General features: G+C 38.6%; 1 protein-coding gene and 1 pseudogene across 5 annotated transcripts in view; both read left to right on the forward strand.

Moving 5' to 3' along the window:
* Positions 1–27,361, forward strand: part of CTNNA2 (catenin alpha 2) — a 1,050,678-nt gene that overhangs the window by 473,191 nt on the left and 550,126 nt on the right. The gene's annotated exons all lie outside the window — the stretch shown is intronic.
* LOC123636639 lies at positions 18,918–20,016 on the forward strand (annotated as a pseudogene).

Genomic DNA, 27,361 nt, shown 5'->3' on the forward strand with positions numbered 1-27,361 from the left:
GCACCCACATCGGTGTTGGCCTTGGTCAATGGGAAGGACATGAAAAGGGAACTATTATCATTGGACCAATTCCCCAAGGCATGAACAGAGAAATTGCCCAGTTTTGTGGAAATAAAATTGGAAAACAAAGCTGAAATAGCATGCTTTTTTTGGTTAAAAAGATAAAAACTTACAAAACCAATAGACGTCTAAGTAGACATCTAAGTAGAAAACAGTGACTGAAGAAAAACTGGGAGTACCTGAAATATAGTGTGTTTAACATCTTCAGTTAATAACCCACATGCTATTTTCCTTCCAAATACACACACATTTTTGAGATGAGAATTATCATAAAAAATATTCAAAAGAAAGAAAAAGAAATGTCAAGTGTTTCACAGAATGTCCCTATGCTAGCTCTTCTTCCTGCAATTCTTCTTAGCTATGGACACTGAGAGTTTGTGGTCAGCAATGACACTGTGCAGTCGTTAGTCAGCAAAGGAGATTTTTAGTAACAAGGGCTTCTGGGTACCCATTGCTCTCACACCATGGGATTTCTGGGCATCAAGGCTTTGTTTTATTGTCTTTCATCTTCAAAGCTAGGGAAAGCAAGGCTGGATGCAGAGACTTTTTGGCAGAAGAATTTATCAGGTGTAGTTTTATCTGGTTCTCTTAATTAAACAATAAACAAATGAATGAAGAAGCCAAAAAATAAAGGTGGAGATCTTTGATTTTATAAAAGTTTTAACTTTCTGTATCAGAAATTTAAAGTGGAAAATGTAGTGATGGACTTGGAGAAATTATTTACAGCATATGTAACAGACAAATGATTAATCTTCAGTGTATACTAAAGAGCTCCTACAAATCAATAAAATTTAAAAAATGGACACAAGAAGTAAATGGAAATGTAGAGAAGAAATATAAATGGTCAATAAACATGAAAAAATATGTTCAACTTCAAAAATAATAGAAGAAATGAAAACTAAAATAAAAATAACAAAAATTAAGCAACTTTATAATATCCAATGATGGAAATTATATTGAAAAATAGCTAATTTCATGACAGGGAGGTTAATTATCATAACTTATCTGGGAGGAACAGACAATATCTGTAGAAATTTTTAATACACATATCTTTTGACCCAACAATCCCATTTCTAGGCCTCTATCTCACAGATATACAGATATGCACAATGATGTATATATAAGGATATTCATTGGATCTCATTTTGTCAAAAATTAGACATGCTACAGATGTGATTATATAAGTGCAGAAGAGTAGAGTATCAAAAAGTATATAACATATGTTAGCAGTGTTAACCATGGAGAGCAGAGTAAATATGGTAGATAAGGGAAGAAGGGAGGTTTTCACTGATTTTACGGATTTCTGTATTACTTAAATATTTTACAGTGAAAACCTATACATGCATTTACTATCTAATTCAACATGTATAGCAATGGACATACATTTTAAAATCTGCTTAGGAAAATTGTTTAAATAATTATGATTTCTATAGTATGGTAACATCTCTCTGCAGATGGTAACCAAGGGCATTCTAGAATAGAAGGGATTAAACAAATACGCAAACAACAGCAATGATTCCACATATAATTGTGATAATGGAACATAAAAATAGACCACATTTGTTCTAAATGTAGAAAGTAAACCTTGAGAATATCTGTTTTGAGGATGATTGTGTATGATAGCATTTTTCTTCTCCTCTTAGAAATTACACATATGCAAGAAATTAACATCAGTTTGTTTTCCTTGATACTTCATAAGCTCTGTAGGCATCGTGAGAATATATAAGAAAGGCCAAGGCTGAGATGGAGCCAAAGCTGCCTGGGAGGAAGAGTAGGATGGCAGGAGGAGTGTTGTGAAAGGATAGGGTGGCAGCAGATGTCAGAAATCACCAGCAAAAATACCTATCCTGCAAGGGAGGGCTCTCTCTGATGTGCCAACCTGAAGCCTTGTTGGCTAATATCTTTCTTATGGATACTGCTGAGAAAATCTTATATAAAATATGACTAAGCAGAAAATAGCTGTCAATTAAAAGAATCACACTTTTTGATGAGGTGAGATTTGTTGGGCTAATACAAAAGAATGTATTGATATAATCCATCATACCAGTGTATAAAGGTAAAAAATCCTAGGACCAATCATCATCATAGGTACAGAAATAAAAATTTGGCAAAATTCAATAATCATTCTTGATTTAACCACACACACATTCAAAATAAGAAAGCATGAATACTTTTATAATGTGATAAAATATTTCAAGCTTGGCCCAAGACCTAATACCTGAGCAATTACTACACACAAAGAAAATTAAGTGAAGTAGCAGTATATGATTAATATGCGAAAATCAAGAGCTTTCATAAAAGAGTTGGTTAGAAGACTTAATGGTAGGAAAACATCAATTTAAAATAGCAACAAAAAATTGAAATACCTAAAAATAACCATTTTATATATTATGGCTATGAAGAAACTTTCTACTACTTCTGAAAACCACACGGGAAGTCTGTATTTAATGGGAGGACATACCACCACATGCTTGGATAAGATAACACAGTAACATAAAGATGACTGCCATCACAGGTAAATCTATATATGTTACATGATGTAAATAAAAATAACACCAAATTTCTAGAATCAGACATATTAATTCTAAAGTTCATATGCAAAAATAGACAAATTAGACCAGTGGTCTCCAACCTTTTTAGCACCGGGGACCAGTTTCATGGAAGACAATTTTCCACGAATGGGGGTAGGGCAGGGGTAGGGTGGGCAGAGGGAGGGAGGTGGAACTCAGGTGGTGATGCTAGCAATGGGGAGGAGCTGTAAATACAGATGAGACTTCAACCACTGGCACAGCTTACCTGCTCACCTCCTGCTGTGCACCACCCCCACTCCAAAGTTTCATAGATGATGATTTTTTCCCCCCGGCAGGGTGGTCAGCAGAGCTCTGCATCCCAGTCCCTAACATGCCACTGACTGATAGTGGTCGGAGGCCCAGGGTTGAGGATCGCAGAATTAGACAATAAATGAACACCATATAAGATCCATCAATGAAGGTGTATCCTCAGTAATTAAGAGTGTGCTTCAGGCATATGAATAGATGAACAGATTTCTGGAAAAGAATGGAAATTCCAGACAGTAGATCTAAATGCATATGGAAATTCAGTGCATGAAAAGGCCCTATATCAGTGAGGGAAAAATAGATCATTCAATAAACAGGGTAGCAGTCTAAAACAGTTATGTAAAATTACAGTTGGATTAATATTAATATCTCAAGACACATGGCAATATAAATTCAAACACATGGAAGCTTATAATGTAAAAAACAAAACAAGGAAAGCACTAAAAGAAAATATGGACAAATTCCTTTATAACCTTAAAGTAGATAGCCTTTTTTAATCATGACTGAAAATTTGTTAGTCCTTAAATAAAAAGATATATCCAACCATATGAAAATCAAAACCTTCTTTTGACCACTGATAAACTGAGTGAAGCTTCTGCAGCTCATGTAACAGGCCTAATTTCCCTTATATAAAAAAAGATTTTGGAAATTGTGAAGAAAAAAAAGACTTTCTACTCAATAGAACAACTGAAAAAGAATATAAACAAATTATCACTGACAAGGAAATACAAAAAGGTCTTAACCATATGAAAAATGCTTAACTTCATTCTTAATAAATGAAATACAAATTAAAAATACATTGAAACACTTATTAGATTGGCAGAAATCCATGATTTGATGAGACACTCAGCCCATGAGGAAATGGATATTCTCTTACAATGCTGGGGGAATGAGAGGGGCACGAATTTAAACACCTTCTGTGGCGGTCTATTTAGAGATAATTACAAAAAATACAAAATTTCAAATTCATAAACCACTCTGAGACTATAGAGAAATTCCATCCTTGGAATTTATTCTTCATATCATATGAAATTATATGTAAAAGTTCATTGTGACATTTTTTAAATAACAGATTTGGGAAAACCCCAATGTCCATAGTTAGAGGATTGGTTAAATAATGTATGGTTCATCCATACAATTTAACATTATGCACTTGAAGAAAAGAACATGGCCACTCTGTGTTATTTTTGATAAATCTCCAAGTGATACTGTTTAGAGAAAACTCAACATAAAAAGGAGTGTCTATAGTAGGCTGCCATTAATGTTAAAAAGGGAAAATAATAGCATGTTCATATTTTTAGGTTTTCAATCCTGTCTCCACCATATAAATTCACCCAGTTTTCAATCCTGTCTCCACCATATAAATTCACATATGTCTGGGTGAATGAGGGCAAGTTATGTATCGTGTATGGACTTCAGTGGTATCACCTAAAAATGAAAATAATCACTACCACCTAAAAAGATATTAGGATAATTAAATGAGAAAAAATAATTATAAAACATTTAGCAAGACATCTAGTTCCTCAGTGTTATTAAAAGGGTAGTTACTATGTGAAGAGGGTCTGCCTTTACTATATAACTTATAAACTTTAGCAAATAGTCTCACTGCTTAACACCTACTAATATTTCTTATTTGTTATAGCCCACCCATTATATTTGTGCATTAAAAATATATATATCTCATTAAGGTCCAGAGTACCTGAGGATTGAAAAGGGACAACATGACAACTCCAACAGTAAGAGATACAGACCATTAAGGCTCCATCTGAAATCGAGTATCTCAAAAAAAGCAACGAAAAAGTAAAATTCAATTTGTATGAAATTTAATTTGCACAAGTTTTTGGAGAAACAGGTACTAGATAAAGTGAATTCCACCTGTATTGAATCATCATTCACCTTCAGTGCCTAAGAAGACACCAAAACAACATCTGGCAATCAATTTTTCATCTTTCAGTGGAGCCTGAGGAACTGAGTAGTGACCAGCATGGTATTGTAAAGAGAAAATCGTGTGGGCCAATTCAATTTCCTCCTATGACAGAATGACAGGTCACAGAGATAGGAGAAAAGCAATAGATGTAATCTACATGAGCCACAGCAAGTCTTTTGATTCTGTCCCACATGACAGTCTCATCAAGGCGTTCTGAAGATTGGGTCTAAATCAGGGTCTGAGGAACCAGTGTCCCCTCCCACCCACACCCGAGTCACCCAACCCTAGCAGAGTGCTGGATAGAACCAGGGCAACAATCTGCTAGGAGACTGGAGCATGTCCGGGCTGGCAGAAAATATAGAAGGGATAGAGGGAAGTGGAAATTAATGCAGACACAGAGACAGAGTGAGAGGGACAGAGTCAGAGACACAGAGAATGTATATAACATTCCTGGGATTAGGAGAGTATATGTATAGGTAAAAACATCCAAGAAGATCAACATGAGCTAGGAGAACATGTTCATGGCAGGGAGCTTCTCATGGAAGGGGAAGCTCCTGATGGGAGGGGAAGCCAAGTCCCCCCATGTCATCTAGGAAAGCCATGGACAAAGGAAAATACCACTCACAGTCACTCATTCATTGTGTGTGTGAGAGAGTAGAAAGAGAGAGAAAGAGTGTAAAATCTCATTCAGGGGCTTTGCGTGACAAACCATTGGATTAGGAAGATGGGAGGGGCGGAGCTCAAACTGAGGAGTCTATTTCAGAAACATAGAAACATAGGAAAGTTTTGTTTCAGACATTGGTAGAACATGTCTGACGAATTACGGTGGAACTGGTAAAGAGGGAGTGTGTGTTACTGTTGAGTGGAAGATTTCAATATGAGGACAGGAGCTACATGGACCAGTTTCTCCTTTGCTAGCTCTCTGGGCTCAGCTTCTGTACTTGTTACAGGAAGATTTAAGGGATAGGGGGATATGGGTCACACATTGCTCTAACTTCAATTTTGACCCTACCACAGTAATCCTGTCAAGGAACCTTCCGGTGTGAAGAAGACAATGGTATTTTCCCATCTCAGGAAAATCATGGTCTTGTTCTTAACACAATGAGGTAAATTTTCTCATTAGAAGGTTCTTCATTTCTCATGTCAGTATGCATGTCCTCCTAATTGTGGTGTTGTCACTTCACTACTACAAAAAAAATGATCCTCCTTGTTCTGAACTCGTTCTCAGCTCTGCATCATCATAATAGCTTGGTAATCTTATTACTACTTGAATGCAAGCGATCCTTCTTTTGTTGACTACGAGGAGGAAATTGTTAATGATGTTAATAGGATGATAATGTGACACAGAACTCTGGGTAGTATCAAGCCGGTGACTGTGTGGTTTGTCTGGTTGCTGGAAAGAAACAAAAGTATCATGATTTTATGGGAAGCCTTGATATCCACCTCCAAGGGTGGTGCGAGGATTAAATTAGACAATGTATATACAAGGACTGGGCACATAGCAATAGTTCAATAAATGTAACCATTTATTGAACTTGAAGTTAATATTGGCTTATTCTTTTCTTTATGTATCATTTGGTGACTAAACAAATTATTTTTCTTATCAAACACAGAGCATGAATGATGAACTTGACCAATTCATTCTTGATACTAATGAAGTCAGAATCAGTTAATAAAAATCATTCATTATGTCTGGTGACATAAAATGTTGCTTAGGACAATGTCTGGAAAATAGTGACATTTCATTAAATAGTTGTTACCACTGTTGTTATTACTAGAAGGGATGGGGAGAACCTAATGGGGGAGATGATGTGAATAATATAACATCTACTCTTCATTCATTTAGTTTTGAAAATTCAAAAATAAATGAATTCCTGACTCTGCTTGTAGACTTTAAAAATTCCATTTTTTGAATTGCTTTTTGGCTAAGATCAAGTGTAAAAATTCCATTTTTGCACCCCAGTGAAGTCAGGGATAAGGGAGATGGACTGTGTCAGTAGCTCTTAGAGGGTCAGGATCCTGCCAATACCTGTCCAACACTTTGCCTTCATCTCAGTCTTCTTGTCAGAAGGAAGACGGAAATGGGAGAGGGGGATGACTTTCTATAATTAAAAAGAAAAGAGAAGACTTGTTTTATTCTTAGTCCTGGGCTCCCTGCAGCTCTGAGGATTCCAGACTCATTGACTATCTGGAGAATCACTCTCTCTCTAGCTGATAAGGCATTTTTAAGTTGAATCAAAAGTAAAATGAAATGTGAAATATCGTATCACTTTATCAACCCATGGACTCCAAAGTCTCTGTACTGTGAAGAGAGGGCCTCGGGGCTTCGAGGGGGAGAGAGAAGCAAGCTGGGGGGAAGGAACTGGGCAGCTGAGGCAAGAAGGGAGTCAGAGTAGTTCAAAAGCAGGGGGTGTAGGGCTGGAGAAGGACCAGGGATAATGGACGATGCTGGGGGGACTGGCGTGCAAGATGCTTTCCTGGGCATTTTTTGAGGATAGAATTTGAGGAAATGAATGATACAGGTGTTACTTTTAAAATCCTTAATGTTAATTGCCATCCAGAAAGCCCAGGGTAGATAAGGGTGGGTGGTAAGAAGGAGTAAAGGTTATCCACTGCTCAGTTAGGCGGAATGCGCCGCTCCGTCTCTTTTATGCCGCAGCTGTTCCAGAAGCATAACAGGTGCCCAGGGCCCTGAGTGACCGACGGGGCAGGTACATGGCTGGGCACAGGCCAGACTAGAGGAACTTTGCTTTGGCCAAAAGCAGAATGGCCTGGGAGTGCAAATCCACACAGGTTTTTGTTCATTCATGCATTTGTTTATCAATCAGTCTTCTTATATGGTTCCTTGGGAAGGTGTTCTCACTCTGAAGAAAAATGGAACCCAAGACTCTCTCCTGACTTCTACACTGAGGAAGAGATGGACAAAGGTTTTACCTAAAGGAGGCAGGGAGCCAGGAGGGATGGCTGACCTACCAGCCGTCTTCTGTCTGACTCCAGTGGGAATGGATCTAAGATATTGGCCCTAAACTCTGAGACTCCTGCTTTGATGTCTGATGTGGTCTCCCAACAGATCTCTTAATCTTTCCTTTGGTTTTTATATCTGTGTTCATTGGTTTCTGTTGCTTCTCTGCTGGCAAGATATATATTATATTTTCCCATGCATTATATTTGGAGCCTGAAAAACAGAAGGCCACCGGAAAGAAGTTTCTTTTATCTGAATTCAGAAAAACATGTTAGATGATCCTTAGCATGACGTGGTCAGAAAACAAGGAGTATATTTGTTTGGTAATTTCACAGGATCCATCTCTCATTAAAAAATAAAATAAAAGTAAGACTTACTTTAACTTTGGCTGAAATGCTGAATCATAAAATAAAGTACCATATTTTGAAAACTAGATATGAACAAAAAAAATTAAAGAAATAGCAAAACATATAAAAATTAAGTAGATATGGAATACCTGCCAGTCTCTCTACATGTCAAAACTTTTCAATTTATTTGACCAAGAATTGATGGGAACAAACTCTGGCAGCTTATAGCATTTTGTTGTATCTTTTTGCCAAATTCTATGTTTCCAGCACCTTAATTGATTCCAAACTTTCATACATTATGTCATTTTGTACTTTTTCTCTGCTAAGTTTATTATTATTATTTATACAAAATAATACCCTCTCTGGAAGAATAACTCTTAAATGTCATTCAAAGAAGTTTTGTATTTTCCAAAGCATTTTCCTGTTTTTTTATCTCCTTTGATACTCTGAAAAACACTGTGGGCAGATTTGATTGGTATTTGACAAATTTGACAAATGCCGCAGTCCCCAGCCTTTTTGGCACCAGGGACTGGTTTCATGGAAGACAATTTTTCCATGCACTGGGGGGTGAGGCGGGGGGATGGTTTTGGGATAATTCAAACTCATTACATTTATTGTGCACTTTATGTCTATTATTATTATATTGCAATATATAATGAAATAATTATACAAGTCACCATAGTGCAACCTCTCTGCTAATGATAATCTGTATTTGCAGCCACTCCCCAGTGCTAACGTCACTGCCTCAGCTCCACCTCAGGTCATCAGCCATTAGATTCTCATAAGGAACTGGCAACCTAGATCCCTCGCATGGGCAATTTACGGTAGGGCCCAAGCTCCTATGAGAATCTAACGCCCCCACAGATCTGACAGGAGAGGGAGCTCAGACAGTGATGCGAGAGATGGGAAGTGGCTATAAATACAGATGAAGCTTCTGAAGATTCGCTGACTTGCCTGCTGCTCACCTCCTGTTGCATGGCCCAGTTCCTAACAGGCCGCTGATGGGGGCTGGGGACTACAGAACTAAAGCACAGAGACATTGAATGATTTTAGCAGGGTCACACAGCAAGATTAGGCCAGAGACAGAGCAGATCAAGCCTGTTTTTCTTGGTCACACTGTCATTTGGCTGTGCATATATTAGATGGGGTATTCTATAAACCACCTCTCCACCTTCACCATTGTTCAAATCAACTCTCTTATTTACAATGTTGGGCCCAGGTTGGTGGTGGTCCCTTGGAAGGAGGGAGGAAGGAAGGAAGGGAAGAAGGAAGGGAGGGAGGGAAGGAAAAAGGAAAAGAAAGTAGTACCAAGTGGCTGCATCCCACAGCCAGCAATAGCATGCCTCAGGCCAGTAGAGGATCAAGAATCACAACCAGGCTTCTGTGCATGGCTCTGTGCTTTCATCTATGTTGCCAGGATGTTACTGTATTAATAATTTTGTATTGTACAATTTAATCAAAGGTCTTAAATTTTACTATGCATACCTTTGACCCAGTAGTATGATTTCTAGAAATTTACCTTAAGGAAATAATATAGATAATGAGTTAAAGATCTATGCACCAAAAAAATGTAGTAACAGGAATGCTGATGATAACAAATAATTGGAAATTGCCTAATGTTACAGGGAATTGACTGAATGAATTATGGTCAGTCTATACAATGGAATATTGTACAGTTTTTTAAATGGCTATATAGAGCACGGTTTATCCATAGGGAAAGATCTCCAAAATATTTTGTAAAACAAAAAGAGACGATTAACAATACAATATATTTAGGATATATAAAGTTTGCAAAGTTATGCAGCAGTATATTAATGATCCAAATGTCTGGGTGATAAAATCATGGGTGGTTTAATTTTTTTTCAAATAGTTTTTTGAATTCTTCACTATTTATAATGCACTTCCATTTTTCTCATAATCATGGTAGAGGGAGAGAAAAGAGGCAGGGTAATTTTCATTTTACTTTTTATTAAGCAGCTATTTGGTGTTTTTCCAAGTTAAAAATATTCTTAATAGAAGTAGTATGAAAAAAAGATATTTGGTATTCTTAAATTGTTAAAGAAATAGGCTATTTAATGGACCTCTGTCTAGACAAGGATCTATGTGCTTTGTTCTGTTCATTAGATCTGGGGTGGGGACATTCATGTTGAGTACACAACACCCAGCATAAGTGCCACATTATGGTAATGTAGCTGCTTGTATACAAAGACATTACCTAGCAAAATTTTGAAATGACTTTTCCCCTGACATGACTAATGTTATTGCTGTTAATTAAGTGGCTTGTTTGGAGCAATAGAATAATTGTGGCAAATTTTCAGTGCATTTTTGTCTTTGAAGAGGAATGAATTCCCATAGTAATAGTACATATTTATAGAATAGATAGCACATAAAACAAATTAGAAGGTGAAATACTATACTGGAAGTGCTATTTTCATCTGTCATAAGACAGTTTCAACCCCCTGGAAGATATTTATAACTGAAGCATTCCTTCTAGAAATGTGGATTTAAGAGATTAGCATCAAGGTAATCCTGGAGACAGATTGCAAACAGGACATAGGTTTGGAGAAAGCCATTCACAAGTTCTCTCAGGGATTAAAAATAATAGCAGTGAGTCATTTGCTAATCTAGTGTTTTAAAGTTAGTGTTTTTAAAAGCTATATTTAATGGTCTAGTATAGGAATGGAGGATGGCCTCAAAGCTTGAACTAGTTCCCTGCTATTGAGAATGACGTTTATTATAATAACATTTCTATACTTATTTTATTGGTGAAAGAAATTAATTAATCCAAAAGAAACATCTCTAAGGTGAAGGGGAATTGTACTCAGCAGGAACAGCAAGTCTTCATCTAAAGGGTCAACTCGAATCAATTAAACAATGTGTTGAGAAGGCTCTTGAGGCAGACCCTTGTCTCCATGGGAAAACAGATCATGGTTGATTCATGGTCTCTGTTATAGTTAGATGTGGGAGAGCAACAATGCCCATCTGGCACATTCACCAACTCAGACAAAGGAAACTTATTTATTAAATAATAGCTAAATGGGGTTAGAGGGATTTATGATATGTTATTACGACTTTTTGATTGTTACAAGCATAAGCCATTGGTTTTATTGGCCTAATCTTCTCTCTGACTAACTCTCATTTATGAAACTATGTGTAATTTCTTATAGCCATGGGTAAATCAGGGTCAGCTTGAGACTGGGCTTGAGACTTTGGATTCTGTGGTCATGTTCTCTTGAGGTGTCTTTCACAAGGGCTGTGACCTGGAGTCCTTGTGGGCTGAATGTAGAGCTCTCACAGACAATGGAACTTATTTCTCATCTAAATCTCAAAATACCCTTAGAAGGTTGAAATGGACTCTGCGTCATAATGATAGAGAAATGGAAGCCTGGAGAGTTGAATATCATGTCACATAGTCTGTCATCATAGAATCCAGATGGAAGCCCACACCTTTTCCCCATCCTGTGTTCTAACACTGGTGGGAGAGAAGGTCTAACAAGTGTTCCCAGTGTATACATGGCAGTGATGCTTTGTCCTTTTATGTGACCCTCAAAGTTGAAGCACTTTCATTAAGTGCTGGGAAGAATTTTATATACTAACTAGAACATGGGGGGGTGTGCATGTGTGTATGGGTGCACATATGCACACCAATATTTGAATAGAGAGAGATGAGAAGAAAAAATAGCAAGTAAATGGAGCTATTACCCCAGTAGTAAAAATACTTCAAACGTGCATGCGTTTGACACGTCCTCATAGGCTTTTTCACAAAAGAACAGGATTTCTGACTCTATTTAAAACCTGTCCAGAAGATATTTATCATTAGTAATTTTTTTAAATAGATGGTAAAGGACAGACTGATATGTTACTATATAATTTAAAACACTTTTGGAAAAGGTATGGTATTTTCTATAGGATAGAAAAATAATGTAACCGCATATCTTTCACACACTAGCTGCTCAAAAAATTTTTTTAACTATATACTTTTGCTGTATGAGGCAAAGGGCATCACTTTGCAAAAATATTTGCATTTATTGGGATGCAAATGCCACTTTTGCAAAGAAAATCAAATACTAAATGCAGGCAGAATGCTGATTAGTTAATATATTCCCATGGTTTTATAAAGCAAATAGTCATCTAAAATACACCCTAAAATGAAAAAAAAAATACAGGTGTTAAAATCTCTTTATTTTCTACTGAGTACAAATTGCAGCTGGTATGGGCATAAGGGCCACAGTTAGCAGATCCTGGGTCTCTCTCCCTCTCTTCTGGGGGGCCTTCCCCAACTTCTCTACAGATTGAGGTAACCTCCTCCCCATTCTGGACTCTCCTCCAACTTTGCACATCCTTCTATTATGGAAGTTCCAGCACTGTGTCAGAACATTTCCTGACTGTCTGCTCACATGGCTGTGAGTTCTTTGAAAGCAGACACTATTTCTTGGTCATCTTTTTTTTCTTTGCTTCCAAAAAACAAACATACGAAAATGTGCTTATTCTATAATAGATACATAATCATTATTTGTCACATGTGTGAAAGAGATCAAGGATCTTTGATCTATTTGGGGGTCTCAGAAGGCTCTGTGCATAGTCTGATCTAGCCTCTAACAGAGAGGATTTCTGGCTTGGGAGTCTGGGATGTGGACGCTAACTACAGCACATTCAAGCTATTGGAAAGGTACCATCGGGGGAACATCTTACTTGTTGTGGGTCAGTAGTCCAGAGGATGATGGCTATGGCGTAGTCTAATACATCATACACAACCATCACTCAGTCATGGTTACCATTTAATCTGGACATTTAGAAGCTGTGACTGACTTCCGAGCCTTGGCCACCTTAAATCTATTGCACATTTGGATTTTAGTACCTGGTTACAAACAATTCTTGGTGATCTCCTGAAATGTTCTTTGTAAGATTCTGTTATGGATTGCATATTTATGTCCCCCTAAAATTCATATATTGAAACCCTAACCCCTATTGTGGTAATATTTGGAGATGGAGGCTTTGGGAAGTAATTATGATAGTGTAGCCCCTATGGGATGAGTGCCCTTATAAGAAGAGGAAGAGACCCCAGAGCTCACCCTCTCTCCATGTGCTGACACTGAGGAGAGGCTGAGCACAAATAGAGAAGGGGGCCATCTGCAAGTCAGGAAGAGGGCCCTCACCAGAATCTGACTATGCTGGCACTCTGATCTCATACTTCCAGCATCCAGAACTATTAGAAAATAAGTGTCTTTTTTTTAAACCACTCAGCCTATTACATCTTGTTATAGCAGCCCACACAGACTAAGACAGTTCCCTAAAGTAATTCATTCTATAAGCATTTAGGGAAAACCTGGGCCCAGTTCTGGGCAGATTTAATACCTATTCCAGTTACTATTGCTGCTTATCAGATTATCTCCAAACTTAGTGGTATAATACTACAACCATTTTATTTTGCTCACAATTTTGAAGGTAAGGGATCTAGAACAGATCACCAGGCATATCTCCAGCATAATGGTGTCAGGACAATTGGACTTCAGAATTGTGGAAGGATTTCCTCAGAATGTCAAAAGGGAACCAAGTGAAGTTCCTTGGCATTTTATGACCTAACCTTGGGAATTGTACAATGTCCCTTCTGTGACTGTCTGTAACAGCAGTCGTACGTGTATCGTGTATCAAGACATCCCACCTATCAATGGGAAGACTTTTTAAAAAAATGTGGACCATATTTTAAAACTACCACCATCTCATTTTCTCAAAATCAGTTATTTCTATTATTTTTAGTTGCAATAGCTTATCACTATTTTGTTGACTTCCTCATATCTAAGTTTTCCAAAAGTACCACAAGGGGTAACTCTTTTACTACTTTCTTCAACAGATGCATATTAAATGTCCACTACATACCATGATGATTTTGTAAGAATTCCATCACACTAATTAAATAATTGGAGTGAACCTGCAAGTTGCTATTAAATTATCATCAATAATCACTATCTAAATCAAGTGCACATTCCTTACTCCCACATCACAAACTCTGCAATCTCAAATTTTTTTCATCTCTTAAATTTTTGATGCCATTTTTCTTAATTTGTCCAAAATAGTAGTGCCATGCTTTATAGCAGCAGCACAAGAATCACCATTCAAATTTGACTCTGAGTTGTACCATCTGGATTGGTGGCTTAGACATAAACCCAAGTGAAATTTCATGGAAAATGGAAAAATTGAAAAAAATGTGCATTGTTAATCTTTGAAGAAACAATAGAATGGAAATAAAAATGGCATATTTTTCCAGTGTAATGAACCTCAACAGTTTCCATTGTGACTGCCAAAGCGGGTTTGATTGCCAGTTGGTAAATGAGCCTGCATCCGGTAAAGTGGGAATAGATCACTCAGCAGAGCAACACACAGATGATGTTTGCTTTAAAGAGAGAGATTAAACTAGTTTCGAAAAGGCCAGTGTCTCGCTTCATCCCTAAGGCAGCAGGTAGAATCTGCCCTTTCCTCTGCATTCTTGTTCCAGAGACTGGCAGAATAAAACAAGTTCCAAAGTGGTCCCTTGTCCACAAATGTAAAGATAGTGACAAGACATGGAACTTTTGGGAGCAATTGGGGAAGTTGCTGTGAAGCTGTGCCATGCACCCCCTGATCTGGGTTGGCCTTGTCTCCCTCAAATGTTTCTGGAAAATTCTCTGGTCACCAGCCCTAGAGAGCTTAAATGCCCCAAAATGTCTTTGCCAAGTCACTCAGACTCTGGAGGTATATATGTCTCTACCCACAGGAAAAAGAAGTCACTAAGACTCTATTTATAGGTTCTCAGTGGATGAAACCTACTACATAGTACAATTGGAGAGGGGAGAAAAGGTAAGTATTCCCCCAAATAGCTCCCTTTCTCCTGCCTGAGTCCAGTTTCCCACATTAGAATCATTGGTGGCTTAGAGCTGTGGAGTCAAACTTTTTATAGAACTCTATGTTTGAACAAAGTCTTAACTGGAAGCCCATTAGATAAAGCAGCTAAAAATGGAGTTGTTCTAGAGGAGGATGAGGGACGATTCAGACCCACCCACAGCCAGGCAATTCAAGCTGCCTCAGCAACCATGGTCTAGGATTTGTCTGCCAGAGGCCCCAAAGAAGATGCTCTCATAGTTTTATTAGTTTAGCAATTCAGTAGTAGCTGCATTTTACTGAATAGACTTTTTCTGCCAGACACTTTGGATAATTTTATTTCTCATAACCAACCTGTAGTAAGCATTAATTTATAAATACCATTTTATAAAGAAATTGTGGCTCAAGAAAGATTAATAATTTTCCCAGGTTGAGAGGTATAGCAGGGATTCGAATCTCAATCAGCCAAATAATTACTTTTTGTGGGAGGCTGTGCTATACACTGCAGGATGTTTAGTAGCTTCCCTGACCCCTACCCACTAGATGCCAGTAGTATCACCACCCCCAGTTGTGATAAGTGAAAATGTCTCTGGACATCGCCAAATGTCCCCTGGGGTAAAGTCAGCCCTGGTTTAGGATCTCTGGCCTTAGACCTTACCCAGATCTGTAGGGGCTCTTTCCCTCTCCTAAATAAAATATCTTCAGTTTCTGTAGGGAAATTAGTGCTGTAGGCATGCACTGTCCAATACAATATCTTTAACTACATGTAACTATTTAAATTTAAATTAATTAAAATTGCATAAAATTAAAATATAAGTCCCTCAGTCACACTAACCACATATCAATATGTTCTTCATAGCCACCTGTCCAGTGGCTACATGTGGGACAGAGAAGAATGGAGTATTTCCACATTCACAGTAAGTTCTGTACAAGAGCACTGCTGTAGACAAAACTCTCCTAGCAAACAAGTGAATTGCTGATCTTTGAGAATGCGAGATTCATCGCCTGTGATTCTTTAGGGATTCGGAGAGAAGGCAGTCCCTGAAAGCCTTGCTGTGCTGACCCTGCTGGCAATCAGCAAGCTTTCTCTCATTGGATATTCTCCAGTATGTACAGGTGGAGAGCAGCCCAGTGTCTGCACCATGACCTTCCTGCATGCAGGAGAAATGCAGATAAGACTCCTTGAAAGAAAATCACAGACCTATCCATTTCCCCTTAAAGGTCAGAGATAAGCAGATTTGCTACCCACATGGGAAACATTCACCTCAAATCCTGGATCTGACTAGAACTGCAGAAGTTTAGCAAGAGGGAGAGCCTGAAAGGTGGTTGAAAAGGAGACAGGAACACAATTAGAAGACAATACCCCAGGTCAAATCTAAAAGGTAAATGGCAGGCAGATGTAGGAGCATGTGCAGTCATGCAGTCATATGTTTGTTTCAGGGGTGTTTTCCTTCCATTCATCTTATCCTACCAATATAAGGGGGGCACTGAAGATTTGGGGGAGCCTGCCTGTTTATGTTTTGTGTTCCTTTAACATAAAGACATTGCATTAAGAGTAGGGCCCTATATTATAACTGAAAAGAAGGCTGCTATGAGTCACTTGTGGAAAATAATGGTTTAAAGAGGCTTGTAAAGAAAATACGACTCCTGCATTTAGCAATAAGAAAAAAAAGGGGGGACCCAGTTAAATTTTGAATTCCATATAAACAACAAATGACTTTTAATATAAGTATATTTCATGCAAGATTTGGGATATACTTAGACTAAAATATTTATTTTTTCTTTATCTGAGAATCAAATTTAATTGGGAGACCCATGTTATCCAGCAACCTTTAAAAAAAGCGGAAGATTTGCTGGTGAGAAAATGTACATGTTGGGGCATTGGGAATAAAAGGGCAATGGTGATGGATAAGAAAGTACATTTAACTTAATGGATATGAATGATCATTAATTGGGTTAAGGGAAGTCTAAAGATACAAGAGGAACTTTGCTGTTTGTTTATTTCTATCAGAGCTGAAAAGAATGACAGTCAACATAATTTTCAGGTAAAGTCAGTTATAACCAAAGCCTGGAGGTTCAATTCAATGGATGTTTTGAGTGACTCTTGTGCACCAAATATATGATGCCATACACTGGGAAATTGAAATTAAGAAGGCAAAGTCACTGTCCCAGAGTAACTTGCTATCTTGTGGAAGAGTCACGTGTAAACTGACATTTGAAACAAGACGGTATAAGTAAAATCTAAAGTTATGGAGGAGGAAGTCATTAGTTCTGTGTGGGGAGTTAGCTAGGCTCCCCGCAAAGAGGTTTTTTCTCTTTCTTCAGATCAGGTATCTAAGTTGACCACGCCAGTTTGCAGGAAGTTAGCTACGCACGCAGCAAAGAGGTTTTTTCTTCGGATCAGGTTTCTCAGGCAGGGGTCATCGCAAAGGATGAAAAAATAGTAGGAAACAGAAATAATAATAATAATACACAGAGCCAAAGGTATAGTTTATAAAGTAAAGGTTTATGAAGATAGATAAAAGGAGGGTATCCGGATGGGGATATTTCCTCCCACTAGAAATATCTCCAAAACTTAATATCCACACAGGTATTATATAGGGTAGATACAAGCTCCCGTTGCCAAGGGCAACGGGATTTACATACTAACAGGCAGTTTGCTTTAGGGTCAAAGTCTTCTAAAAGGCTACTACAGATCCTTTAACTAACTCTAACTAGGGGAACAATGAGTTGTAAAATCTTCTTGGGACAAACTTCTAAGTTTTCTGATAAGGCTATTACTTTAGCAAAAAACAGAGACATCTTGGCTCCGGTGATTGTGTTCTTGGGGACAGAGATGATTTCATAAGTCAACATGAGCTGTGCTTTCTGTTAACTACTTTAACCGCATGGCTCCTTCTGGGCCCGGCTTGGGCATTAGCATATCTCTCTGATCAGCTCTCATCTCCGGGGTCCTTGCCAGCTCCGGCAACCCATGGCTCTAGGAAGAGGCCTGTCTTGTCTTTCAAAACAGGTGAGAACCATAGGCCCAGTTTACAGCTGTCTCTTTGAAGTGCAGCTTTTACTGACCAAGGAGACGCCCTCCTGAGACAAGGCAGCTTTTGAACTAACACATTTCTTTTTTCTTTAAGGCAAAACCTTATGTGACTTCTGAAATCAAATCTTGTCTCCAGAAATACAGGGGGCATTTCTATAACTCAGTATTCTTAGGCTCAACAGTTCTGTTGTGGGTCAGAGAAGATTGTGTATGTGAAGTGATGACACTTAAGCTGGACTTGGAAAATTGCAAACAAGAGTGCAAAACATGATTTCGGAAGGAGCAGGTGTGATCAGGAACCTGTCCGGTAGACAGCGATGGTAGGAATCCAGGGTGCGGAGAGGTGTAGAGGAAGATTGCGACATGGCTAAAAGATGGACTGGGGCCATGTCATTAGGGACTACAGTCTAGGGGCAGGAAAAGCATTTAAGCCAGGAGGAGCAAGATCTAATCTGTAATTTAGGAAATGATAATAGCATTTTAAATGGCAGTATATTTAAAATAGTTTTGAAATTATAAGATTAAATTTGACAGTTAAATATCTTATTAGTATTTGTTTTCAATCATCTCATTTTTGGCCATTTTATGTGTTATTCACGAGGAGGACAAAAGAGAATAACAGTTAAGACCATGGACATCAGGTCAGATGATGCTGGAACTGAATCCTGGCTCTGAGACCCTGAAGTCATCAGTTTGACATTTGACATCCGCCCTTATCTGAAGGATGGGAAGAACAACAGCCTATATCTCCTAGGGATAGATGAGTTTTAAATAATAAGATATACACATAAAATGCTTTGCATAAAATGCCAGGTACAGGGATCCTGGGGGGAGGGGAGGGGGAGGGGAGGGAGGAGGGGAGGGGGTTGGGGGGTGGAGCAGCGCCACCAGGATGGCTGCGGAGCAGAGGGTGGCGTTTTGTGAGAAACCAAGCCACAAAAAGTACCCCGCCTCCCTGAAGGAGAAACGAAAGAAACGTCGGCAGGAACTCGCTGGATTGAGAGACTCAGTACTCTCACAGAAGGAGGAGAAGGGGGACGCTTTCATTGAAGAACAAAACTGTAGAAGAGAAATTTCTGGAGAGAGAGGCAAAAGTTGCATGAGGAGTGGTTGCTGAGGGAGCAGAAGGCACAAGAATTATTCAGAATAAGGAAGGAAAAGGAAGAGGCAGCTAAGAAACTGCAGGAAGAGCAAGAGAGAAAGTTAAAGGAAGAATGGGAAGAACAGCAGAGAAAAGGAGAGAAGAGGAGGAGCAGAAACTACAGAAGAAGAAAGAAAGCGAGGAAGCTGTGCAGAAGATGCTGGATCAGGCTGAAAATGCATTGGAAAATGGTGCTACATGGCAAAACCCAGAACCACCCAAGGATTTAAGAAGAATGGAGAAGGATCGAGCCAATTGTCCGTTCTACAGTAAAACAGGAGCTTGCAGATTTGGAAATAGGTGTTCACGTAAACACAGTTTCCCAGCATCGAGTCCTACCCTTCTTACAAAAAGCATGTTTACAACATTTGGAATGGAGCAGTGCAGGAGAGACGACTATGACCCTGACGCAAGCCTGGAGTACGGCGAAGAGGAAACCTACTACTAGCAGTTCCTAGATTTCTATGATGATGTGCTCCCCAAGTTTAAGAATGTGGGGAAAGTGATTCAGTTCAAGGTCAGCTGCAACTTGGAGCATCACCTGAGGGATAAGGTGTATGTTCAGTACCAGTCGGAAGAATGCCAAGCAGCCTTTTCTCTGTTTAACGGGCGCTGGTATGCAGGACGGCAGCTTCAGTGCGAATTCTGCCCAGTGACCCGGTGGAAAATGGCAATTTGTGGTTTATTTGAGATACAACAGTGTCCAAGAGGAAAACATTGCAACTTTCTTCATGTGTTCAGAAATCCCAATAGTGAATTTTGTGAAGCTAATAGAGACAAGTACCTGTCTCCATATCAGACTAGCTCCTCCTTTGACTCTAAATGCCTGCTTTGCCCTAAAAATGAATGAAAATTTCTAGAACAATCTACTGGGTCCACTAATGCTGAATTATTATCACTAAGTTAAGTATTTTCCAATACTTTTCTAAATACAGTCAAACATGCAATTAAATGTGGTATGCAAAGCTGAATAGTCTTAATGGATCAGGGATAACAAAACCACCATCTTGAGCTCAGGACAATTGAGATATTGATGATTTTTCCCTCGAATGTTAATAGGCAGAGTAGGGAGGGAGGGCAGGAAGTTTTTGAACCACTAACTGGTTCATTATAATGATAAATATCCATCTTGAACTTAAATTTATTAATGTGTTTTTATACATATTGCCTGATTGCTATTTATGATTCAAAAATTCCATGTCTGCATTGCTATTAGAAGCCCACAGGCCCACAGCCCATCGGCTGTTTTCAGTGAATAGCTGAATATCCAAGGCTCTTTAAACCTATAAATTACCTTTTTTTCTTTTCATAGGTCAGCAACTTGATGGCAGTCCTTTCCTCATTGTTAAATATCCCAGTTTTAGAATGTAACATTTCCTATCTGTAGTAATAGGAGATCCCTTAACATGATGATCAAAGTGTTGATTTGTTGTACATTGAGCAGTATAGTCTGCAAATATTAGCCCATTTCCGTTGCATATGCTAGCACCTCTAGTTGAGGGTGGGTAGGGGGGAGAGGAATCTAATTGATTTGGAATACTTTTTGATTACCTAGGATAATCTGAGTTGTTCATTCAGAAAGAGTAGAAAAGTCAACTGCATCAAGGTTTTAAAAGCAGCATTTATTGAGTGAAAATAAATTTGTAGATAAGCTCTCAGTAGCATGGAATCCACATTATCTTTTAATGAACTTGAAGTACATGAAGACTCCTTAGATTCTTCCACCATTTATCTTGTGTGCTTATAACGACCACCATATTTGAATGGAGGGGAATTTTCAACATTTTACTGAAAAAAATTAAAAATTCTTCCTTCAGCAGCTCTCCATAGTTTAACAAACTTTTGAAAAGAGAGATAAAAACACACTCCAGTGTTTGTACATTGAATGTTTATTACAACTAATTGGCGATGTGGTAAGACAGTGCTCACGTGGCCTGAATATTGGTCACAATCACAACAAAGCTTAATCCAGCCCAGCATGTACAAGTGAAAGTATAAACTATGAAGACATGTTTAGATATGTATAAGGACTTAGAAAAAAGGTGATGCTAAATAATTGTGTAGCTTTAAAAAATATAGGGCCAACTAATGCCATTTTACCTCATTCAACTCTCACTTTTTTATATGAAAGGTGTCTTTTTATATTCTTATAAGACTTATGTTAACTAAGCAGTGCCATGGAAAGAAAGGAAGCTGCTGGAGAGTTTGCAGTACTTTTAAGTGGAGGGAAGCAATAGTGAAGCAAAATAAATTTATCTTTAACAACCACCCCAGAAGGAACATTCGTGCTTTAAACCAATGACTTTACACACTATACTGTGACGAGAACAACATGTTTTCTGTAAGATACTGTTATGAAGAATTCCTGATAAATTAATATTCCCACTTTAGTTTGGGGCATCAAAAACAATCCAACTCAATAAATGATTATGACCACAAAGAATTCATCTCAGGAGTCAAATGTGCCTCGGCCTTAAAATTTATGTGCTCACTATTATGAAATAATCTCTGCTCCTCATCCCAGGTTTAGAATGCCTAAGAAATTGTTTTTAGTGTAAAACAACATCATCCCAATTTAGTCATTTAAAATCTGTATTCCCTTTATTTTAAGCTATGTAGTTTCCAATAGGAACCTTTGGTATAAATTTGGTTGTTTGTTTTTGTGAGTTTCAAAAGAGTTAAATTTTCATTCATTTGTTATGTGACATGTCAATTCCCTTTATTCTTATATACACTGAAATGTTGCACTAGTCTTTGGTTTCATAAAACCAGGTTTCACCTTATAATTAAGTTTCCTTTGTCAAATACAGTAATTAATAAATGAAAAAAAATGCCAGATACAGTGCTCAGCAAATAAAATTATCATAAATTTTAATAGAAATGAAAAAATGAATTCATTTATTTCACATTTTTACCTAGAGCTCATGCACCTAACTATTAATTTAGGACCTTCAGCCCCCTTGAATATTCCACACTCAGCTGTTGCTTGGAGTTCAGGAGCCTCTCTGCACATGCTCAGATCTAGTCCCCTAGTGCCAGTGCCAGGCCCGCCCTTGGCCAGGCACCAGGTTCTGTAGCACCATTTCTTCTGGCATCAGAATACCTGCTCTGTTGGGCATGGGAGGATCCCTGGCTTCCACTGAGGGTGCTACCTGTATTCTTGTACTGTTGTCTTTGTCAGTAGTTCTGTCTCTAGTGTGTTCCAGAGATAATGAAATTCTTCTGTTTGAATTTTTTTTTTCCTTTTCTCCTCTTTATATAATCTAGACATGTATCCATTAGGAGCTTGGCAGAAAATGGACCAAGCTATCTTCAGAATTACCCCTCCCCTCCAAAGACCAAATTGTTGAGGGTTTTAGGCGTGTTGCCTCTAGGTTTCTTGGTGACCTGATATGAGGAGGGATTCCCCTGCCAGACCCTCCCCACCTCCTACCACCCACACACTAAGACAAAGTAGAGACCATAAGTCAAGTTAGACTTCCCTTTACAGTGGATGCCATGGGTTCAAGTTACTGAATTAATGAGCCACTTGTCCCTATCTAGCTACCTCAGAGTATTACCACATAGTGCATGTGGTGCTGGGGAAAGCACAAATAAGATTTTTAAACTTGGTCGCTCAGCCCAGTGCGGTGGCTCACGCCTGTAATCCTAGCACTCTGGGAGGCCGAGGCGGGTGGATCATTTGAGCTCAGGAGTTCGAGACCAGCCTGAGCAAGAACGAGACCCCCGTCTCTACTAAAAATAAAAAGAAATTACCTGGACAACTAAAAATATATATAAAAAATATTAGCCAGGCGTGGTGGCGCATGCCTGTAGTCCCAGATCCTAGGGAGGCTGAGGCAGGAGGATCACTTGAGCCCAGGAGTTTGAGATTGCTGTGAACTAGGCTGATGCCATGGCACTCTAGCCTGGGCAACAGAGTGAGACTCTTTCTCCAAAAAAAAAAAAAAAAAAACCCTGGTCACTCACCTCTGTATCACCCTCCTAAACCATGAAGCCATAAAATATCCATTACAAGGTGAGGCTGCACCAAATTGGAGTGTGAGCAGGGTAGCCCAGCCAGTGTGTTCTTTCTATTTGCTTAAAGTAGAAAACCAACACACTCAGGGCCTCTGGCTTCCAGCTGACCGGTAAATCACAGACATATGTGGCTAATCATTTTTCTCTTGCAGTGTATTTACAAAGTCAGCCCCACCACATGTCCCTTGCATTGTGTTCCCAGCTACCATGTCTGTCTGTGCCATCTGCTGAGATAGCAGGCCCCTGCTTCCCAGCTCTGGGTGTATGAAGAGTTAGTACAGATTGGCCAGCAACCCGAGCGAGAGTAAACATAACCCTGCAGGGAGACGCCAACAGCTTCACAAGTCATAGTCGTTCTGACGAGTACAAACCGTGGACTCAAACCCCTAACTGAAGAGAACATTTGATAGAAACTTCCTGATAGAAAGCATAACCCATTAGTCATTATTTATTTTCTTGGCATATATATATATATATATATATAATGTTACAGTGAAATATTGTTCACAGTTATTCTATTGGCAAAGGAATTTTGTAAAAAGTGCAAGGTTTGGAAATGTTATCAGAATTTTGAGGATCTCATAGGATTGTCACTGATAATTATTCTTTTAGTCATGAGAACATCTCTATTTTCAGGTCAAATGTGTTGTTCCACAGTTGTTGAATGGAATCCTTAGGTCAGTCACATAATGGTTAATCTAATTCTGTTTTCTGAATTCTGTTGTGTGTGATCTCAAGGGAAAAAGAATGGTTGGAACATGTTTCCCGTGATTTCTAAACACATGTAGATTCAAGCAAATAATAGCGACAGGGATTTAGGTAGATCCTACTCTGTCCAAAGATCATATTGTGAATATTGTGAATGCTTGCTGTTTATCCTTTAGAAAAGTGAATAATAATTTTTGCAGCAAAATGGTACACCCTCACATTTGTCTATAAATTTACATTTTTGAATATTAAATATTAATGAAATTTCAGGGGAGTATACAAGATAGTTCTTAAAATCAATCTTAAAAATAGCAACAGTGAAAAATAAGGGCTACCTTCGATCATGGAGCAATGGAGGGACTAGATAGGAAGAAAAGGAGCTCTTTTTCCATGTTGAGGCCATCGCTCAATCCATGCCATTATCTCCCTCTGAAGAACTCCTGAGGAAAATGGAGAGACAATGGCTGCATTTCGGGTGGAGGTCAGTCTGGGGTGCCCCACTTATCAGGAATAGGATGTGCAGACAAGTGCCCTTGCGTGGAAGCATTGCCATGCCTCGCATTTCCCCCAGCTCCAAGATGGAAAAATGTTCTTGTCATTTTCTTTTTGGTTTATTGAAAATTTCATTTGGTTGTGGTGCATGTTTACCCTAAACAAAGCTGTGTTCTACTAATTTTATTTCTAAGAGAAGCAGGTGTTTTAAGTAGTTTGTGTATCTTCATGATTTTTAAGGACAATGAGGATACATCAAAGGTACAGAAGGATATTCAATTAGAATGTGACCTTTAAAAGCAGCGAATCATAAAATGTTTGGCTTGTTTGGGACTTCAAATATTGTCTCAGATACTAACATTTCCAAATGAAGAAACTAAGGTTGAGAGTTGAAGTAATTTGTTCCAAACTTATTATACCTTGTCTGTGAAACAACAATAATAGACCAGATAATAAACATGGCTACATAGATTTACCCATGTGTCCTTCAGTACATCCCAGTTAACTGATGAGGATATGATGGTTTTCTTCATTAGAACACATACCTTGCCCCTCGACACATGCACATACACAAATGTGTGTATGATATGTGTGTTGTACATCTTAGATGACATATAGGTATTAATTCAAGTCATATTACATTCCTACTTGAAACAAGGCTTGCCACCATGCACTATATGATCTGTTGCAGTTGATTTATCAATTTGTCAGAAGATCTGAATGGTTTTGGCAGATGAAATTGCAGATTGCGATGCATGCATTTGAAAACATTCTATAAAATAAAATTAGTGTAAAGGGTGTATTGGTGTAGCTTTCACTGCTTCAAATGCAGTAAAACTTAAGTGTATATATGTTTAAATAATTTCCTTAAATCCAGATACGTTTAATAACTTAAGTAACATAATTATGGATGATCCTCAGGAGAACTCTTTGTTGTCCCGACTCATCAGGTGGAGAGGATTTGAAATAGGTAGAAGCAGTTTGCATAAAAGAAATGAATAGTTTGCTCTGACTATTGAGAAAAGCTTCCTTTCTTATAATCTATACTCAAGAGAACAGTTTCAGAGATGTATCTATACTTACAGATGGGAAAGAGGATCTACATAGTTTTTTGTGTATATACACCTAACAAAGATGAACTAAATAATATTGGGTAAATTTTGACTTTATCCCTTATCTCTTCTTGTCATCATTTCTATTTTTTCTGCTTTCATTTGTTCCCTATGTCTTTGGTGAAGTGTGAGAAGTTAATATTCTAGTATTATGCATATTGAAGATTTTTGAAAATTTGTTTTCAGTATTTACCTTTCTTCACCATATACTGCCTTCAGGTTGTTAACTATGTACTTCATCAGAAAGTGGCATGGCATATTCTCTGGAATTTCATTACATTTTCTAATATTTGTTTTTTTAAATGTGGTTAACTGCCTCTTCTCAGCAAATATGTATGTAGGCATGAATGTGCGTGCATGTTTGTACATACATTTTAAATCTTAAGATTATATCTTAAATTATAATAGATATCAATAAACAGAAATCATTCTGTTTACAAATATTCATTTTACAAAGTAGCACAGCAGGAATATGTTTAGTTAAGTGGACCATACACTGTCAAGCAGTGCTCTGCAAAGCCATTTATTCTATGTGGCTGCAAACCAGAGACATCAAGAAAATAAAAAGTGCCTATTTACTCTTTACATTTTATGCTCCTGTTCAGTTTATGCAATCAAATTGGTTTGATTGGTTCTGAGGGCCGGACCTTGCTGGCTCTGTCCTAAGTGCTTGGGTTTCAAGCTTTAAGGCTCTGGGGAGCCTTTCCTTTAATTGAAATAAAAACAACTCCAGCAGGGTTTATATTAGCATTTGCTTTTGCCACAATTCTGAGAGACCCTAAACCAGGAGGTCAAAACTATTTAGGAGTAGTTCTGAGAGTAGCTTAAGCTCATGGTTAAGCTTGTTGCAGAGTGAATTTTACCTAGAGCAAAAATTCCAGAAATATTGTGGCTCCTTAACCGTGCAGCCATGCTGAGTTTCGCCTGCTGCGCACTAATGCCTTTGGCATTATTTCTTGGCACAGAGGAGCTGGGGTGGGGAGGTTAATCGCAGAGGCAGAGTGTTAGATGCCAGGCGGGAGTAGGATGGATGCTGTGGTTTCTGGAAGACAGCTAAGTCTCCAGTGCCACCTCTGCATCACTTAGGGGTAAGCACTGGTGGGCAGGTGTAATTAACAGCAGGAGGAGATGTGGAAACTGGAGACCTTACTGCCCTGTGAAACCAGAGAAGGGACTTCCCAAAAGTGGAGGACTTGGGGCTCTGACCCTTGGTCTTCTATTGCCAGGGATGAGATGTACTGGGAACAGAAGAGATCACCTGTTACCTGGCAATGGTGGCTGTTTCCTGAAGCGCACCAGGTGATGCAGGTGGGGTCGGGATGACTCTCCTGAAGAGAGTGCAGCTGAAGTATCTTAGTTGTTAGCTGCCATCTTAATAAGGTGAGAGTAGCAGTTTGGGGAAGTGGTACTATTTCTACAATATCTGAAGTTAAATGAAACTTTCCTTGTGTTTCAGAATTTGTGAGCCTGATTTTAGGTAGTTTTTGACATTTCTATTACATTTCTAACAGTTTAAGTTCTGTCCACACAGTAGTGACTTTTGTGTGTGTTGGGATCATACACATTCCAGGTTTATAGCCCCTGTCCCTCCCCCATGCTCATGACTAGAAGTTGAGAACAGCTGGCCAGTGGGCCAAATCTTGGGCCTGCAGAGTTCATTATTGTTGTTGTTATGTCAGCTGCTAACATTTAAAAATTGAACAGTTTCATATGAAAATCCAGATTTCCAATGACTCTTATAGACTTGTCCTCCTAGGGCCTGCATTGCTGTGTGGCTCCCCAAAGCTGGGACTGAGGAGCCCACTCCTCGTTAGGCTGGGAACACACAGTCCCAACCACTCGTCAACTCAGTCCTCTGCTCTC

The sequence above is a fragment of the Lemur catta genome, chromosome 4 (assembly GCF_020740605.2).
Source record: "Lemur catta isolate mLemCat1 chromosome 4, mLemCat1.pri, whole genome shotgun sequence".
In the NCBI taxonomy this organism is placed as follows: Eukaryota; Metazoa; Chordata; class Mammalia; order Primates; family Lemuridae; genus Lemur; species Lemur catta.